The sequence below is a fragment of the Rhinoraja longicauda genome, chromosome 7 (genome assembly GCF_053455715.1).
Source record: "Rhinoraja longicauda isolate Sanriku21f chromosome 7, sRhiLon1.1, whole genome shotgun sequence".
In the NCBI taxonomy this organism is placed as follows: Eukaryota; Metazoa; Chordata; class Chondrichthyes; order Rajiformes; family Arhynchobatidae; genus Rhinoraja; species Rhinoraja longicauda.
The window spans coordinates 23119945-23139663 of NC_135959.1; the positions used below are offsets into that span (position 1 = coordinate 23119945).

The window sequence follows — 19719 nt, forward strand, 5'->3', positions numbered from 1 at the left end:
AGAGTTTAGAAGCAGCAGCACAAAGGTGACCAATAATAGAACCAGGGGGGGGAAGGGGGATGAAAATGAATGATGTTCTTGATTTGCTCAAGGTTCCAGCATCTATAATCTCTTGTGCCCCCTCGGATTCCATAAAGTCCAGTGTATTTCAATACCCTCACTTTGAAGTTGGTTCCCTCCTTTTCTCTTGCTACCTCATAATATTGATTAGCTGTTTGTGCAGTCTTAATCCTTTTAGGTGTAGCAGGCAAAGGACTAGGAACCCAGTTAATGCAGAGTGCTGGAATACGACACTGGTATATTGGATAGACCATGCTTCTGGTGAATGGAGGATTAGCCAAAAAGGGATGGATGGTCAACTGCTGCCTCTACTTCATACACCCTTCTGAGACAGGAATTCAAGACCCAACTCAACTGACAGGAAACTGGAAATTATCTGTTGGATTGCACGGATTGTCCCTTTAATGATGATCATCACTATCAGGCAATGTAAAAATCCACCTGGTTAATTAATGCCCTTCAAAGACAAGAAATCTGCTAACAATACCGACTCTATCACATGGCACCAAACCCACAACATGGAGTGTGCCTCTAACCTCCCCCTCAAAATAAGGCAGCAAGTCATTAGATTCAAGCAATGACAACTCATGGCTTGAGGTAGGGGTGCACATGCAATGTGCTGGTTTGGCCATAAAAACAAATACAAAATAAAAGTAAATATAATATTATGTAATGGCAGAGATCGGAATTTAACTAATCATGCTCATGCAAGCTATTTGGGGGAGCCAACAGCTTCATTCTTGATATTTTCTGACAATATTTTAACCCCGTCACGGATATCTATCCAATTCCCTTTTGAAAGTCAACACGAAATCCATATTCACCATCCTTACTGACATCCTTACTGCTGATTATTAAGGGGTTGGACACGTTAGAGGCAGGAAACATGTTCCCAATGTTGGGGGAGTCCAGAACCAGGGGCCACAGTTTAAGAATAAGGGGTAGGCCATTTAGAACAGAGATGAGGAAAAACCTTTTTAGTCAGAGAGTTGTGAATCTGTGGAATTCTCTGCCTCAGAAGACAGTGGAGGCCAATTCTCTGAATACATTCAAGAGAGAGCTAGATAGAGCTCTTAAGGATAGCGGAGTCAGGGGGTATGGGGAGAGAGCAGGAACGGGGTACTGATTGAGAATGATCAGCCATGATCACGTTGAATGGCGGTGCTGGCTCGAAGGGCCGAATGGCCTACTCCTGCACCTATTGTCTATTGTCTATTGCTCCACTCTTGCTCCCCCTCCCCCATTCGTAACAAGGACAGAATCCCCCTCGTTCTCACCTTCCACCCCATCAGCCAGCGTATCCAACAAATCATCCTCCAACATTTCCGTCACCTCCAACGGGACCCCACTATTGGCCACATCTTCCCATCCCCTCCCCTTTCTGCGTTCCGCAGAGACCATTTCCTCCGTACCTCCCTGGTCCACTCGTCCCTTCCTACCCAAACCATCCCATCCCACGGTACTTTCCCCTGCAACCGCAGGAGATGCAATACCTGTCCCTTTACCTCCCTCCTCAACTCCATCCATGCACCCAAACAGTCTTTCCAGGTGAGACAGAGGTTCACCTGCACCTCCTCCAACCTCATCTATTGTATCCGCTGCTCTAGATGTCAACTTCTTTACATCGGCGAAACCAAACCAGGCTCGGCGATCGTTTCGCTCAACACCTTCGCTCAGTCCGCCTAAACCAACCTGATCTCCCAGTGGCTGAGCACTTCAACTCCCCCTCCCACTCCCAGTCTGACCTTTCTGTCATGGGCCTCCTCCAATGCCACAGTGAGGCCCACCGGAAATTGGAGGAACAGCACCTCATATTTCGCTTGGGCAGCTTGCAGCCCAGCGGTATGAACATTGACTTCTCCAACTTTAGATAGTTCCTCTGTCCCTCTCTTCCCCTCCCCTTCCCAGTTCTCCCTCTATCTTCCTGTCTCCACCTATATCCTTCCTTTGTCCCGCCCCCCTGACATTAGTCTGAAGAAGGGTCTCGACCCGAAATGTCACCCATTCCTTCTCTCCTGAGATGCTGCCTGACCAGCTGAGTCACTCCAGCATTTTGTGAATAAATACCTTCGATTTGCATCAGCATCTGCAGTTTTTTTCCTACACTATCCTTACTGAGAGTGTTGCTTGAACATAAATGTCCAGAAAAATTCACAAACGCTCCAACAAATCCAAACTTCCTTCCTAAATGACTGACAAAATTTCAAAATCAATTATTTGAGTGAAAACATGCTGCTTTTCCCCATAGATTCGACGTATTGTGCTGATTCCACACTTAAAACTCACATTCGTATTTTTAATTGCCTGTGAAGTATGGCAGGACTTGGAGAAGAATATGTCATAAGAAGAAATGAATTTCAGTTGCAAAATTTTCCCATTTGCTCAGTAACCTCTAGAGCAGGGGTCTCCAAACATTTCAGCATGAGGGCCCCATTCAATACTTGCCACATTTTTGCAGGCCGTAGGAAAAAATAAAGAAATGTCAGTTTTTTATATTTAATGAAGTTTATATGGCAACAAATAAATAATATTCAATTTTTTAAAAGAGCTTGAAATATTGGTATATATACCATAGGTATACAATTATTTATAAAACAAAAAAAATACAGTGACCACCAGTGGGCATGCAGACAGTATAGAAATATCATATGATATAATGGTGGTGACCACATGCATGTCACCATTGCAGTGACTCACAGGTGGGCACTCCGTTAAGAAATCATTAAAATTTAAAATTATTATTAAGTCTGCAGCTGCATAAAAACCCTCAAGTTGATAGCCTACCTGACCTGTTAGTTCGGAAACTGCCAAGACCGGCCCTGAAGACCGGAGAACCGAGGAGGAGGGAGCCGCTGGAGATGACGGACACAATGAGTGGGCCAGTAGGAGTGGGGTAATGCCTCCAGCGCCTGCAAGGTTGGCTGCAGGAGGCGTTTCCCCCAGGACACATAGGCGCTCGGTTGGGCGAGGAGAGGGACTTCGATCGGCGGGCCGAGCCAGTCGTGGGCGACAGAGGAGGCCCTGCAACAGCCTGGGGCTCGCCTGGATCGGGAGCCGTTCCAGTACATCCACTGCTGGAGGCATTACCCCTCTTCTACTTTTTTTTTCTCGTCATTTTGTTAAACTTTAATTTACTACTTTGATGACGTACACATGAGATTCCCAGTTGGTGTTCACTGATCCTTCAACTCCCGGAGGCGATGGATGGCAGACATCACTGTGACAGCCGGGGTGGTGTTGTAGGCCCAGGCTCCTCCGGCCATAGTCTTCACGCAGGATCCACAATACCAAATACCAACAGCTCGCCTCTTCATCTTGGTCTTCCCACAGAATGAGCAGGTATACTTGGCTTGCTGACTGATCTCGATCTGCTTCACCATTTTACGGAGCGACGCCCCGTACCTGGTGCCATACTTGCCCACAATCCCCACTTTCTTCGTGCGTTTCGCCATCGTCGTGGCTCTCTTACTGACCCACTCATCGTGTCTGTCATGATCTATGCTAAAATAATTCCACCGTGCAGTGCACACGTGATAAAAACCACCATTCATATAGGCTGCTAAAATTCCCACGCTACTACAGAACCCGCAGCATGGAACGTGCTTGCTGCGGGCCGGATAAAATCTCGTGACAGGTCGGATGTGGCCCGTGGGCCACAGTTTGGAGACCGCTGCTCTGGAGGAACATTAGCAGGAGAGCTTAATAGAGCAAATGAAACACGGGTTCAGATACCTTACAGTTAAAACAGAATCTTTCTGCCACCTACTGCATCACTTGCTTCAACAGCAAAATAAGTGACTCCTTTCCAAACCAACAGAGATTTTTTTTTTTGAATCAACTGAGGAAAAGCATTTAATGTAAAAAATGTGGAGGAATTAGCATGTGCATGCATTGTTTTCTTTGGCTGACTTGAAAAAGCACTAAAAATTCTCCTTAACCCCTTTCAGCTTTTTTATTTATTTCACGGAATTAATTTGTTTCCCCGATTGAAGAATTTGGTTTTTGCCGGGATCTCTAATCACTCAAAAAACATAAGAAGCAGTCAGCAACCAAACAGACTGCTGGGTCTGCAGTCACATAAAGACCAGGCCAAATAGAGTCGACAGATTTATCTTCCCCTCAAGATTAAGAATGGACCAGGCCAGATTTTACAGTATTCTAATAGGTAAATGTTTACCACATACAAACTGGCACCTCATATTCCACTTACTTAGATTACAACAGTATGAACAACTAATTATCTTATTTTAGGTAAATAACCCCCAGCTGCTGTGTTTTCCCTCTCTTCCCTGCGCTCAATCTGGATGTGCATCTATTCTCCCTTTTCCCTCCCTCCCTCCTCCCACCACCCCCACCATCCCTTCCACCTGCATTTCTTTCTCTGGCTTCACATTTCACAACTCTTTTATCCTTACCTCAAACATTTTGTCTTTTGATTTCTGGCCTTCGGTCTTTTCATCTTTGGCCTTTGTCCAACTATCCGGCAATCAAACCTCCTCCCTCACCTGTATCCACCTATCACTTGCCTGGGTTTGTCCCACCCCCATGACTTCCCCTCCCCCCCCATGACTTCCCCTCCCCCCCCCACCCATTATGGTCAGTCTGAAGAAGGGTCCTGACACGGATAACCTATCTGTGTTCTCGAGAGATGAAGCCTGACCTGTTGAGTTACTCTGGTACCTTGTGTCTTTTTTTGGTAAACTAGCGATTGCAGTTCCCTATGTCTACACTTTTACCATTACACCCATGAGCTTTTAATTGGTCATTTATTAGTTACTTTAATTTGAGTGTCTCACCGGGATATCTCAGTGGTGAATAAGAGATAGGCCTGGTGTTAAATGTAGGCCAGACAGGATAAAGAAAACCAATTTCTTTATTGATATTGGTGAGACATGTTTTTTTAAAAAAAAATCTTTAATTTCAATGTTGTCATTGTTAATTAATTTAGTAAGTGGAATTTTTACTTCGTATTTGTCAGGGTTTAAACTCATGTTTCTGTACCTTCAGACCTCTGTACCTTTTAACTGCTACGTAACTCTACCTTTTGCTGGAAACAATAGAACAGTCTATTCATTTGGATTGAATGAATTTGACGAGAGGAACAATGAACACAATTTTAAAAAGCTCTTCCTCACACACCAATTCTTGTTGTGGTGCTTTCAATCAAACTGACATTTGAACGTCCTTGGAACAGATATTTAATTTTGTAACATCAGCTTTTCTTCTTGTAGTCTTTCCATCTGCAAACTGACTGTGTTTATCTCTATTCCCTGGGAGGAGTAGGAACGAGACTATAATCTGCTGATATCTGATTTTCAGAGAGCCAGGCTATTCCGCAGGGACTGAGCTATTCTCGTACTACGACACATTAAGAATTAATACTTACCCTCTCTGCACCTTCTAGCCTTCACATAAACATTAACAAAGCTGCCCAAATCCCCACAGCCATGTACTTGGAAGATTAACAATAATCCTTTTGATCAGAATTCCTCTCTGTCTCTGAACCTTGTCTATTGAGTGCCATGGACAGCCACTGTTTGTACTGCTGTGCTCAATGGCAAGGCATTATTAGATTAATCTTTATCCCTAATCAAAACATGCTGATTGCACCTCCTGAAACAGTGCACAAACGAGGGAGTAAGGATTTGTGCGCATTCCAATCCACATAGCGAAGCAATACATGGAAGGAGATGGTCAAAATTCATATCACTTCCAGCCAGATTTATGTGTGTAGCACATGTTTTCATGAAGTTTTCAAGTAATCTTTCAGGGAATGATATTCAATGTGACTTTGTTCGATGGGTTATTGTTGTCCAGGAAGCTGAATAGAAATTATATAGGTTAGGTCTGAGTTAGACAAAATTCCCATGACTCCCTGGATCCCAAGAAAACCCACAATTTTCCTTACATTTCACAGCAATCTATTGCATTTACCGAGTCATTATGAGAGAACTGTTTGATACTCAGATAATAGAGGTATAGAGTCATACAGTGTGCTGTCTATGTGGAGTTTACACAGCCTCCCTGTGACTGCATGGGTTTCCTCTGGGTGCAGCAATTTCCCCTTCTTCCCAAAGATATGCAGCTTGATTGGATAATTGTCCACTCTAAATTGGCCCAAGTTTGTAAGGTGGGGGAACTTCAATGAAACATTGAATAGTGAAAGGCCTGAATAGAGTGAATGTGGAGAGGGTGTTTCCATTAGTGGGAGAGTCTCGGACCAGAGGCCATAGCCTCAGAATAAAAGGACATACCTTTAGAAAGGAGGAGGAATTTCTTTAGTCAGTGGGTGGTGAATCTGTGGAATTCATTGCCACAGATGGCTGTGGAGGCCAAATCAATGGATATTTTTTAAGGCAGAGATTGACAGATTCTTGATTAGTAATTGTGACAGGGGTTAAGAGGAGAAGGCAGAAGAATGGGGTTAAGAGGGGAAGATGGATCAGCCACGATTGAATACTGAAGTTGACTTGATGGGCCAAATGGCCTAATTCTGCTCCTAGAACGTATGAACTTATGCATTTGGGAGCCTGATGGGAATGTGGAGAGAATAAAATGAAATTGGATTAGAGTAAAGGGGTGGTTGATGGTCAGCATAGACTCGATGGGCTGAAGGGCCTTTTTCCATGCTGCGATACTATTACACATGTGCTGACATTAATCCTCATGTAATCCTCATGTAGACACAAAAAGCTGGAGTAACTCAGCGGGAAAGAAGGAATGGGTGACGTTTCGGGTCAAGACCTTTCTTCAGACTGGTTAGGGATAAGGGAAACGAGAGATATAGGCGATGATGTAAAGAACAATGAATGAAAGATATGCAAAAAGTTAACGATGATAAAGGAAACTGGCCATTGTTAGGTGTTTGTTAGGTGAAAACGAGAAGCTAGTGCACCTTGGATAGAGAGGGAGGGAATGGCGGGGCGACCTGAAGTTAGAGAAATCAATGTTTATACCACTGGGCTGTAAGCTGTCCAAGCGAAGTATGAGATGCTGTACCTCCAACTTGCGTTTAGCCTCACTCTGACAATGGAGGAAAGCTAGGACAGAAAGGTCTGTGTAGGAATGGAAGGAGAATCAAAGTGTTTAGCTACCGGGAGATCAGGTGGGTTCAAGTGGACTGAGTGATGGTGTTCAGCGAAATGATCGCTCAGTCTACGTTGGTCTTGCTGATGTATTTAGGTAGCCCTGGCATTCCTCCTCTCTCTACCCCTCTCCCACCCAAGTCTCACTAGTTTCTCATTTTCACCTAACAGCTAACAATGGCCTGTTTCCTTTATCATCGTTACTTTTTTGCATAGCTTTCATTCATTGTTCTTTATCTCTCTACATCATCGCCTATCTCTGTCGTTTCCCTTATCTCTAACCAGTCTGAAGATGGGTCTCACCCATTCCTTCTTTCCAGAGATGCTGCCTGTCCCGCTGAGTTACTCCAGCTTTTTGTGTCTATCTTCGGATTAAACCGGCATCTGCAGTTCCTTCCTACACATTGTTCCGCATGTGATGGGGGAACAGGATTTAAACATTGCACTGTTAACCTGGGACACCTGCGGATAAGTTAAAGGTTTGCCTTCGTCCTCATGCCTGGGTCCCCTTCATCTTCAAGCCTTTATTGTAATCAAATCATAAAAGCAGTCATATAAACACCAAACTACCTCCATCATCCTTTTGCATTGGAATTTCTAGACAAGTGACATGATCATTTAATAATAGATTATGACTTAAATCCCTTAAATGATGATTTCACGTGCTCAGTTGTCCTTGAAATGCATCTTATTATTTGTAGGGAAGAACTAGCAGATTTTGCTTCTGAATGTGAGTGTCTATTAATCTGCCAGAACTGTTTTAAGAGAGAGTTTAACGGGTGCATTCATTAAATAGATGTAAACTGTGCAATTGAGATAGATTATAAAATAGGATGCCAGTGCGCTACTAAGATTCTTGTGTGCAATTTATATTATAATGATATATTTATCTCATTTCAGTCTGAGATTAAAGCCAAGAAGTCAGTTAATAACAATCCTCTTCCTCAATATTAACACAGGAATAGAAGCATTCTGGGCTGATTTGTACTTACCTTTAGCTAACAGTTTCACAGATACCTGCTCATATTCTACCGCTCACTCTTTAGCTTGTATTCTATTTTTGCCCTTGCAGGGGAAGACAAGCTGGAGATGAGATTCCGATGTATCTAATCTCCTGCTTCATCACTTCAGTGACCGATGTACATTAGATGTACAATAGTGAGGCCCAATTCCTTTCAGTCTGAAGAAGGGTCCCGACCCAGAAATGCCACCTATCTTTTTTTCTCCAGAGATGCTGCCTGACCAGTTGGGTTACTCCAGCACTTACCAGTGATGCTGTATCTGATTCCTCTACATTAAGGAGAGCATGTAAATGGAGCTCCAAGGAAGGACACTCTAAGGATTTGAAAGGATCTCCAATCCTCAGTCAAAACAAATAATACTTTTTTTCCTATGACAGTGGCACAGAGGCCCAAGTGGTAGAGCTGCTGCCTCACAGCACCAGATAACCTGGTTCGATCCCGACCTCAGGTGCTCTCTGTGTGGAGTTTGCATGTTCTCAGTGTGACCGTGTGCTTGTCTCCAGGTGCTCTGGTGTCCTCCCATATCCCAAAGATGCATGGGTTGATAGGTTAATTGGCCTCTGTAAATTGAGTGGATGAGAAAGTGGGATAACATAGAACTAGTGAGAACCTGTGATCGATGGTTGGCGTGGACTCGGTGGGCCGAAGATCCTGTTTCCATGCTGCATCTTTCAATCAGTCCATCAATCTTAGTGTTTATTTTAATGTATTCACCCACAGGGCATGGATGTCACTGCAAAGACACTATTCGAGCTATTTAGAATGGAAACAAACCCATCAGTCCACCTTGTCTTTGCTTATTTAATCGTGTATGTTAATGTTTCTTAAATTATGCAATTGGACTTCATTCCACCAGTTTCATAAGATCATAAGATCATAAGTGATAGGAGCAGAATTAGGCCATTTGGCCCATCAAGTCCACTCTGCCATTCAATTATGGCTGAGCTATCTGTCCCTCCTATCCCCATTCTCCTGCCTTCTCCCCATAACCTCTGACACCTGTACTAAATTTCAGTTTAGTTTATTGTCACGTGTACCAAGGTACAGTTAAAATCTTTTTGTTGCTTGCTAACCAGTCAACAGAAAGACAATACACGATTACACTCAATCCATTTACAGTGTCTAGATACATGATAAGGGAATAATGTTTAGAATAACAGGAATAACCACCTCTTCTGGCAACTTAATTATTCTCTGTGTTAAAAAACTTTCCCTTCAGATCCCCTTTAAATTTCCTCCTAATTTTAAAACAATACTCTCTTGTTTTTGACACCCTCGACATGGGAATAAGATTATTTATCCTATCAATGAGGAGTTAAATCTCAACCACATCAGTGGCTCTGGAGTCACATAGAAACCAGAACAGGTAAGAATCGCAGACTTCCTGAATGAATTAGATATATTTTAACAAAAACATAAAATGGTGATCCATTTAAAAAAAAACTATATTTAGTTAATTGCTTGAATTTTAATTTTTCAGCTTCTGCAGTGGGATTCAAACTCATGAGTCTGGATCAATGGTCCAGAAGATGAGCTCTTAATCTAAGAAACCACCACTGCAGCACTGTACTAAGTGCATACATGTTTAGTTAAATGCTGCTATCAGTAATGGAAACCATTAACATTGCATTGTTTGAAAAACCTAAAAAGATCATCACCTTTCTTCAGGAGTAAAACAAATTGCCTTTCTTATCTGGTTTTCGTACGTGATTCCAAACTGCGGCAAAGTGACTTGCTTTTAACTGGCCAAATGACTTAGCAAATCATTCTGTTTACAGGCAATAAATACCGACTATGACAGCAACACCCATCTCCCGTGAATGAATAAAGAAATTGCATTCCCCATTTCTACTCCCTGGCTTTGTCATCTAATCAGTCAATTGGACGTAACACAGGCACCCAGTTATATAGCTACAACCCTCAGTGATATTTCTGCTTCATCACTTCCCCTGTGATGACATTTATGCTTAAATTGCTTTAAACACTGCACTCTGCACGGCAGCTTACAGTGTGTGTGATCTGAATGGTGGTTATCGAATAGCAAGCTGCTGTGAGATGGATTTTCATTACCCAGCAGCTTGGCATTGCTCATTGATTCATGGGCACTCATGCCTGTGATATAAAAATGGTAATTTACTGTCGTCAGAGTGGGAGTACACCAATCAGCAGTGAGTTATATATGGACCAAAGCCCATTGAGAGAGACCACTGAACTCATGGTGATTGTGCTGGCCTTTTGCTAGTGTAATCCTAAACTAATCCCACTGCCCTGTACTCGCTCCAAGGAGCTACAGATCTGTATCATCAAAAGATTTAGTGGCGCAGCAGTAGAGTTGCTACTTTACAGCACCAGAGACCTGGGTTCGTTCCTGATTACGGGTCGTGTCTGCATGGAGTTAGTGTGTTCCCCAGTTTCCTCCCACACTCCAAAGACGTACAGGTTTGTAGGTTAATTGGCTTGGTAAATTTGTAAATTGTCCCAAGTGTGTAGGATAGCATGGGTGTGCGGGGATCGCTGGTCGATGTGGACGGTGGGCCGAAGGGCCTGTTTCCAAGTTGTATCTCTAAAATAAACGAAACAGATATATATCTGAGAGGGAGGATTCAATCCAGCCTCAGAAAGATATCTCCTTCATCGCTCTCAAACTGATCATGCTCGACCAAGACTGCCCTCTCCACAACTTATCATCAGCAACCCTATTATATACTGCATCAATGAATATGCCAATATTATAAACTGCAAGGCAGGAATGGTTGATACTAAACAATCCCATATCTTTACAATGAGTGATACAATAGCATATCAGATCGATGTGCATCCTGGAATCCAAATGTATAATCTCGCCATGGCACGCAAGCCTTCCATGACAACCTAACGTCCAACACTGAAATCATGCATCAAATAAGTTAATTTAAGGTCAGTCATTGGAAAAGAGTACTGAATGTTGTATATTGCTGGGCACAAGTCAGTTGCTACTTCCCCCCCCCCCCCCACTCCCACCCCCGACTGCAATGGTTAGCAGAAGGCAAACACCCCGTGTTAACTCTAAAACTCTGGCCAGTATTCCTTCCTCCAAAGTGGTTATAAAATGCGACAACAGGGAGAGAATAATGTAGCTGCCTTGGCCTCTCTTGACAATTGTTAGTTTGATCTGGTATTGCCCAATCTATGCTCCTGACCTTTGACCAAGAGGCAAACAAAACCATGGTCTCCAGCCACTGTTAGTCTGTTCACTGCAGGTAGAGAATAGACGTGGACAGGAGCAAAATAATCAGACATTAATGAATGAATGAATGAATGAATGAATGAATGAATGAATGAATGAATACTTTATAGTCACATGTGATAAGTCACAGTGGAATTATTTGCTTGCATATCCAAGGTATGCAAATAGTCACCACATAAAGGGTGCTTACAACGTTACAAATTATCCGTTTGGTCCCCCTTTGTTCTCCCCCTCCCTCACGGCGGTCTCCTCGCGCCGAAACCTCCATTGTTTGTTGTTCTCCCCCACCATGGCAGTCCCCCAACGCCGGGTCCTCCATTGTTCTTTCCCCGCCCTCACGGCGGCCCCCCCATGTCAATTCATTCACAATTCTTTCAAAACACGATTCATATCTAAACTTTATCGAAAATGTTGAATCATTACCATGCAAAAAAAGACCATCCAGGCATGTGTTTGTCATCTTGTTGTGGAGCAATCTCCTTCCGCTACTCATGCCCAGGCACCCTGCAAATTATGCCCTCTTGAGAGCTTGTCCAATTTATTACAGAAAACATTTTACTGATTCTGTTACAACCACCTACACAGGCAGTGGGATCCCGGTGGTCACCATTGTGTGTAAGAAAGGTTTCCCTCACAATCCCTCTTAAATATATTTAGCCCAAAACTTTAAATCAATTGCCTGCTGATCCAAGAAACAAATGCTATTGGGAAGATTTAAACTCTTTTACTCCATCAAAACCCCTTGTGATCTTGTATTCACCTCTATCAATCTCCTCTCCACCTTTGCTCCATTGAGAAGACCTCAATTAACATAGTCCCACTTATAGTTGATTTTCTATTGTTGAAACCGCTGTGGGATATGTTCCATAAAGAAAGCAAGATTTGCATTTAGATAACACCCTTTCACTGCCTCCCAATGCAATGAAGTACTTTTGAACTGTGGTCACTGAAGCATTGTAGGAAGGCAGGAAGAAATGCAATGAACTAACATAATGTCATATGCCAAAAACAGCAATATAATGTGAATAGATAATTGTTTTTTTTAATTATTTGTTAGTCAAGGATAAATATTTTAATGGAAACCAGTGGTAGATAGCCTGTCCTTCTTAATAGTTTAGTGAAACTTATCGTCTTATATTCTGGACAAGACCTCAGTTTTACATCTTTTAAAACTGTAATCTCTGCCACTGTAGCAACCTCTTGGCACAGCACTGAAGTGCCACCCTGCCTTATGTAGCTAAATATTTATATTTGGATTCATGCCCACAAATTTCCATCTCAGGAGAGAAATTGCTACCAGCTGAACCACAATCAACACTGTAATATCAGCTGAGCACATTCCACACAAAAGGAATTGTTAACTTGCAAACTGCAGCAAGGTGTTTTACAATATATAGGTGCCACAATCAGTCCTGATGAGGCATGACAGAATGGATTATGCATGAGGTTGACGGCAACATTGAATAAAAACTGCTGTAGGAAGAGAATTTTTAGACAATCTCATTTTTGTTTTAATCATTAGAAGCTACTGTCATGGCAGCCAATGACTTGGAGATGAAATGAATCTTTTTTTTTTGTCACAATTCAAGTCTTCTCCCATTCTTGTGGTTGTCTTCACAGCTACCTGGTAGTTCCACCAGGACAATTAAAACTGAAACTTACGAGTGAGCAGAATATACCTAAAGTCTCTGGAGAATTAACGTGATCACTTTGAACATAGAAAAAGTATTCCGAGGTTGAGAGGAGACGTGCTGAGAAGATGTTTTCTTGAGTATTGTATTAGGTTTAAGGATAGGTGAGTCAAGTCAGAGATGAGGAAAAAATAGTTTTTTGCTCAAAGGGTGGTAAATCTTTGGAGTTCACTTCTCCAAAGAGCTGTAAATTCACAGAATTTTATTAGTGAGATGGGTAGATCTTTCGAAGACCTAGTAACCGTGTAAATAATTATTCCTTCGAGGTTTCAACAGTGAAAATCCAAGCATGAATGGGAGGAATAGATGTGAAAGCTTATTGATCAGTGACATTGCTGGTACCTAATATTCAATGCTCCAGTGGTGGTGAATGGGTTATCACTGGCAAGAAATGTATTGCATTGAGATTGAATGATAAAGCTGGATTTAGTGACCATCCGGTTACCCTGGCATGTTTTGTTGGAACATCTAATAGGCTCTAATAGGGAAATAGCCTAATATAAGAGAAAATGAGGTATGGAGTTAGCAAAGTATTCACAGGATATAAAGTTAGTGCAGGAACCAAAAGATATGTACAGGAAGCAGGCATAGTGCAGGAAATGTAGTGAAGGTCAAAGATTAGCTATGAACCTCTTGAATGATGGAGCAGGCAAGAGGGGCCGAATGGCCTACTCCAGCTTCTATTTCTCATGCTTTTATGTTGAGGAAGCAATCTGGAGTGCTAAGATATCACTGTAAACCTCCCAGCAAAAGGTTTATGGGATACCCATGACATAGTTGTTCTCAGTGCCATAAGATCAAAGTGAAGAGATTGGTCCAATCAGCCAATTGCTCAAAATCCTTTTAGGAAAACTATACAAATGGCCCCCTCACTGCAATTACATTTTGATGCCATTGCCATCAAATTTTGGAAGCCATATTCAACATTTGTTGAGCACTGACTGCAGTACAGATGATGTGGAAGAGTTTTCATCTAGGTATATGTGAACCTGATTTATACAAGAATAGGCCAGTCTGCTTAACAGAAGACAGTCATGGGACAGGAGAATCTGAAAAACATATCCTTCTGCATGGAGTTTCATATGCCAGGAATGCAATCAGTGAATTTAGGTATCAGGTCAGCAGGCTCCATGGAAGTTTCTGTCTATTTAAGTCTGAAATTCTTGCAGTCTTTTCAATAAGATTAGTAACTGCCTCTTATGGTAAATTACAACAAAACAATTCCTTACAGAACCCCATTAGTGTCAGAATTAATGGAGGAGCCAGCAGGAAAATGAAAAGCACTGATCATCATCTGTTTATGAAGGATCCTTCCCTTTGTCGTAAGAAGGCTTCTTCCCAAAAGCCAGGCAATTAAAACGTTGAACAGAAGATAGACACAAAATGCTGGAGTAATTCAGCAGGTCACGCAACATCTCTGGAAAAAAGGAATAGGTGAAGTTTCGGGTGGAGACCCTTATTCCTCGATCCTTTTCTCCAGCGATGCTGCCTGACCTGCTGAGTTACTCCAGCATTTTGTGTCTATCCTCAGTGTAAAACAGCATCTGCAATTCTTTCTTACCCAATTAAAAAGTTAAAAGTAGGAAGCAACAGGTCTAAGGCCCCCCTGTTGCTTCCTACTTTTGACCATGGGTGGAGCCCACTCGGTCATGGCTGACCATGGGTGAAGCTCCCCTCGGTCATGGCTGACCATGGGTGAAGCCCCCTCGGTCAGGGCTGACCATGGGTGAAGCTCCCCTCTGTCATGGCTGACCATGAGAGTAACAGACATAACAATAATATAACGAACGGCAACCAGATGAAATTGAGATTCTCTTCTAGCTTTCTTCTTATTAAATGACAGGAACTTTACTTTGTGGGCTGGTACTTTGGCCGAAAGCCCCACAAAACAATGTGTAATTTAATTTGATGCTATCTAAAAACTTGAAACGTTAATGTGTAGGAGGAAAGTTAATTTTCCAAATGTCACACTGCACACAGGGGAGAGCACCTTTGTCTCGCCCTCACTGCAATTACATTCAAGTCCTGAAAAGGCTTCTTAATTGATCGTGCTGCATTCGGCTAAAATTGCACACCGCAGCACAAGGCAGGAGAGGCTGCTGCATGTGCACTGCAAGTAGCCTCAGCAAAGGTCTGCCTCAACAAGCGATCCTTTTTGTTTGGACCGGTGCTGTTAATTAATCACAGTTAATGGGCACAATCGTAGGACTGGTGGGGTGATTGGAAGGGGTGAGCCCATAGAGGAAGTATTTAATATTAAGGATTATGAAGGTAAAGCATTTACACTTGTGCCACTCAAGAACATTGGTGCTCTATTGTTTCACATTGCAGTGAATCGTGTGATTAATTTATGATTATTTTTCTTAATTGGGGAATTAATCATGTTTTTAAAAAAATACCTTAATTTGCCTTATTTGATTTTAAACAATAGTTATGTGACCTTAGCAGTGTGGAGATGGGAGAAATGTCTGGAATAATTCACATATAACACAGTTAACTGAGGTAATGATGCTTCACAAGGAGATGCTCTATCTGTCTAGTGATCTGTGCAAACGTCTACACAAAGTACATTTATTTTTGTCGTCTGCGGTATAAAATCAGTGGGCTCAGAAGATTAAGTAAAGAATTTCTTCTGGAATGTTTTATTTCAAATTTATTTTATAGCTAGGACTCAGTCAATGACTTACTGACTCGCTTTCTATTTAATACCTTGCAAACCATGTTAGAGCTTACTGCTATTAAAGGATACATTATAAGAACATTAGGAATAGCAGTGGGGGCAGGCCAATTGGCCCTTCAAGTCTGCTCTATCATGTGCATCACAAACAGGGCTGGTTTTCTACCACAGCACGATTTTGCTGAAATCCACAAATCTTTGTTTTGAATAAATTCAGTGACTGAGATTATACAGCCTTTGATGATGGAGAATTCCAATGATTCACCACCAGACCTCTTCTGAAGAAAGGTCTCGAACTGAAACGTCACCCATTCCTTCTCTCCCGAGATGCTGCATAACCCGCTGAGTTACATAGAAACATAGAAAATAGGTGCAGGAGTAGGCCATTCGGCCCTTCGAGCCTGCACCGCCATTCAATATGATCATGGCTGATCATCCAGCTCAGTAGCCTGTACCTGCCTTCTCTCCATACCGCCTGATCCCTTTAGCAAAAAGGGCCACATCTAACTCCCTCTTAAATATAGCCGATGAACTGGCCTCAACTACCTTCTGTGGCAGAGAATTCCACAGACTCACCACTCTCTGTGTGAAGAAATGTTTTCTCATCTCGGTCCTAAAAGACTTCCCCCTTATCCTTAAGCTGTGACCCCTGGTTCTGGACTCCCCCAACATCGGGAACAATCTTCCCGCATCTAGCCTCTCCAACCCCTTAAGAATTTTATATGTTTCTATAAGATCCCCCCTCAGTCTTCTAAATTCCAGCGAGTACAAGCCCAGTCTATCCAGTCTTTCCTCATATGAAAGTCCCGCCATCCCAGGGATCAATCTGGTGAACCTTCTCTGTACTCCCTCTAAGGCAAGAACGTCTTTCCTCAGGTTAGGAGACCAAAACTGCACACAATACTCCAGGTGCGGTCTCACCAAGGCCCTGTAAAACTGCAGCAGAACCTCCCTGCTCCTAAACTCAAATTCTCTTGCTATGAATGCCAACATACCATTCGCTTTCTTCACTGCCTGCTGCACCTGCATGCTTGCTTTCAATGACTGGTGCACCATGACACCCAGGTCACGTTGCATCTGCCCTTCACCCAATCGGTCACCATTCAGGTAATGCTCTGCTTTCTTGTTCTTGCCGCCAAAGTGGATAACCTCACATTTATCCACATTATATTGCATCTGCCATGCATTTGCCCACTCGCCTAATCTATCCAAGTCACTCTGCAGCCTCCTAGCATCCTCCTCGCAGCTAACACTGCCACCCAGCTTCGTGTCATCCACAAACTTAGAGATGTTGCATTCAATTCCCTCGTCCAAATCATTAATATACACTGTAAATAACTGGGGTCCCAGCACTGAGCCTTGCGGTACCCCACTAGTCACTGCCTGCCATTCCGAAAAGGACCCGTTTATTCCTACTCTTTGCTTCCTGTCCGCCAACCAATTTTCTATCCACCTCAACACTGAACCCTCAATACCGTGTGCTTTAAGTTTGTACACCAATCTCCTCTGTGGGACCTTGTCGAAGGCCTTCTGAAAGTCCAGATATAACACATCGACTGGTTCTCCATTATCCACTCTACTAGTTACATCCTCGAAAAATTCTATAAGATTCGTCAGACATGATTTGCCTTTGATAAATCCATGCTGATTTTGTCCGATGATTTCACCAGTTTCCAAATGTGATGCTATCACATCTTTAATAACTCCACCATTGTGTGTCTACCAGGTTTGTAGGTTAATTGGCTTCAGTAAAAATTGTAAAATTGTCCCTAGTGTGTAGGATAGTATGGGATGATCGTTGGTCGGTGTGGACTCAATGGGCAGAAGGGCCTGTTTCCGCGCTGTATCTAGAAAAGTTGAAAGGTTCAGCACAGGGAGGCTTTGGTTCTGAGGAATCAGCTGATGTTGAAATAATAGAGTAATAGTGAATTAGGAGGAGGCCACATCGTCCCTTGAGCCTGTTTCGCGATTCAATGAGATAAAGGATGATCTCTGACATCACGCTATGCACTTGTACTTCGACGACTTTGATTAACAAAAATCCGTCAGTCTCAGACACATCAATTACTATACTTTACAGCAGAGAGTTCCACATCTCCATCATCTTTGTGTGTAGAATTTTTTCTCAACTTCACTCATGAAAGCCAAATAAAAACTGCAAATGCCGGAAATCTGAAAACAGAAAAAGTTGGCAAAACTAAGCAGGTTAGGCAGCATCTGACCTGGAACATTAACTCTCTTTCCCTTTCCACAGATGCTGCCAGATCTACTAAATGAATCCTGTATGTCCTGTTTGTATATCACTCTTAAATGGCCTGGCACTAACCTTTGCATCTTAGACTCCATCTCTGTCCTCTACTAATATTGCAAAAGATTCAACCAAATTATCCCTTAATCAAAATTCTGTGGTTTACAATTCGATCCTGTGTATTCTCTCTGTTAAACTCTGAAGTCCAAACATTATTCTGGTAAACCAATGCTTTAATTCATTGAAGACAAATATGTCCTTTTAAAGATGTGGTGACAAAAACAGTTGGCAAAAACACTTTGCTCCAGATGTCGTTTACCCAATGCTTTTTACGCATATAATCCAGTCCATTCTCTCCTAAATGACATCTTCCAAGACCTTCCTCCTATTTTTAACAACTTGCTTGATTTGTATTTTAACTACTATAAACTCACCACAAGAAGCTTAGGTTAGAATTGAACATTATAAGTACAGTTTAATAAAGGAGATCATTGTTAATGCAATAGCAATCAGCTTCAACAGCCCAGAAAGAGAACCAATTAATCACCAGAACCTCAATCGTCCATCTAGAAAAATGTCAAAGATTTTATAAATGTCAAAAAAAAAATACTTTCCATCACACTTCTTATCTTTCCAATTGTTTTTCTCTGCATTTCTTTCATGAATCGTTCTCACCCATTTACCTTCCCCATTATCCCTCGGCTTCTATCTAAATCATTTCAAGTCTTCACAGTTTTGTGTTTTTTATGATTCCAGACTCTAATCTAACTGTTTCTGCCAAAGGGACATGAGTCAATTGCAGGCAAATGGGATTAGCTCAGGTAGGCAACTTAGTCTGCAGGGACAGGTTGAGCCACTGGGCCTATTTCTGTGCTGTATAACTCCATGACTTTATTTAGTTTTAATTTAGTTTTAGAGATACAGCGTGGAAACAGACCCTTGGGCCCACAAATCCATGCCAACCAGCGATCACCCATACTCTAGTTTTATCCTGCACACTGGGGACAAATTTACAGAAGCCATTTAACCTAAAATCCTGCACGTCCTTGGTGTATGGCAAGAAGCCGGATCACCCAGATTTGTCCCGAGTGTCTCCCACATGGTCACAGGGAGAATGTACAAACTTCATACAGACAGCACCTTTAATCAGGATCAAATCCATGTCTCTGACGCTGTAAAGCAGCAATTCTTCTGCTGCGTCACTGTGCCACCCCTGTCTAATCTTCTAAACCTCCGAGCTATCCTCATCTGTAGGTAGCTACCAAAGTAGTGCTAACCATGGGAGCCCAGCCATCGTTTTCAGTAACATGCTTAATAGTGGCGCTGAAAGCAAAAGGACCCGTTTAGAGATGTCCTACCTCAGTGCAACCAGACCGGCCCTTTCCCCTGACGCTCAGTCTGAAGAAGGGTCTTGACTCGAAACATCACCTATTTCTTTTCTCCAGAGATGTTGCCTGACCTGCTGAGTTACTCCAGCATTTTAGGTTTGCAAACCATTTTTCATATTTTAAATGATTTCCCTTGCCCTTTACTAAATGTGCAAAGATCATATAACAAGCTTGTAACTTAAGTCATCAGTAGCAGAGTGAGGCAATTGAAATAACATACCATAAGCACACAAGAAAATAAGAGTATGAGTAGGCCTTTTGGCCCTTCAAGACCAATTGCCCATCGAAGACATACTAGCTCTAGGCAAGAGCAATTCAGCCA

At 42.4% G+C, this 19719-nt stretch overlaps 1 protein-coding gene and 1 pseudogene across 6 annotated transcripts in view; both read right to left on the bottom strand.

The window, feature by feature from the left end:
- The window catches only part of pcdh9 (protocadherin 9), a 697317-nt gene that overhangs the window by 89237 nt on the left and 588361 nt on the right, over window positions 1–19719 (bottom strand). The window lies entirely within an intron of this gene.
- On the bottom strand, window positions 3234–3512 carry LOC144595498 (large ribosomal subunit protein eL43 pseudogene; annotated as a pseudogene).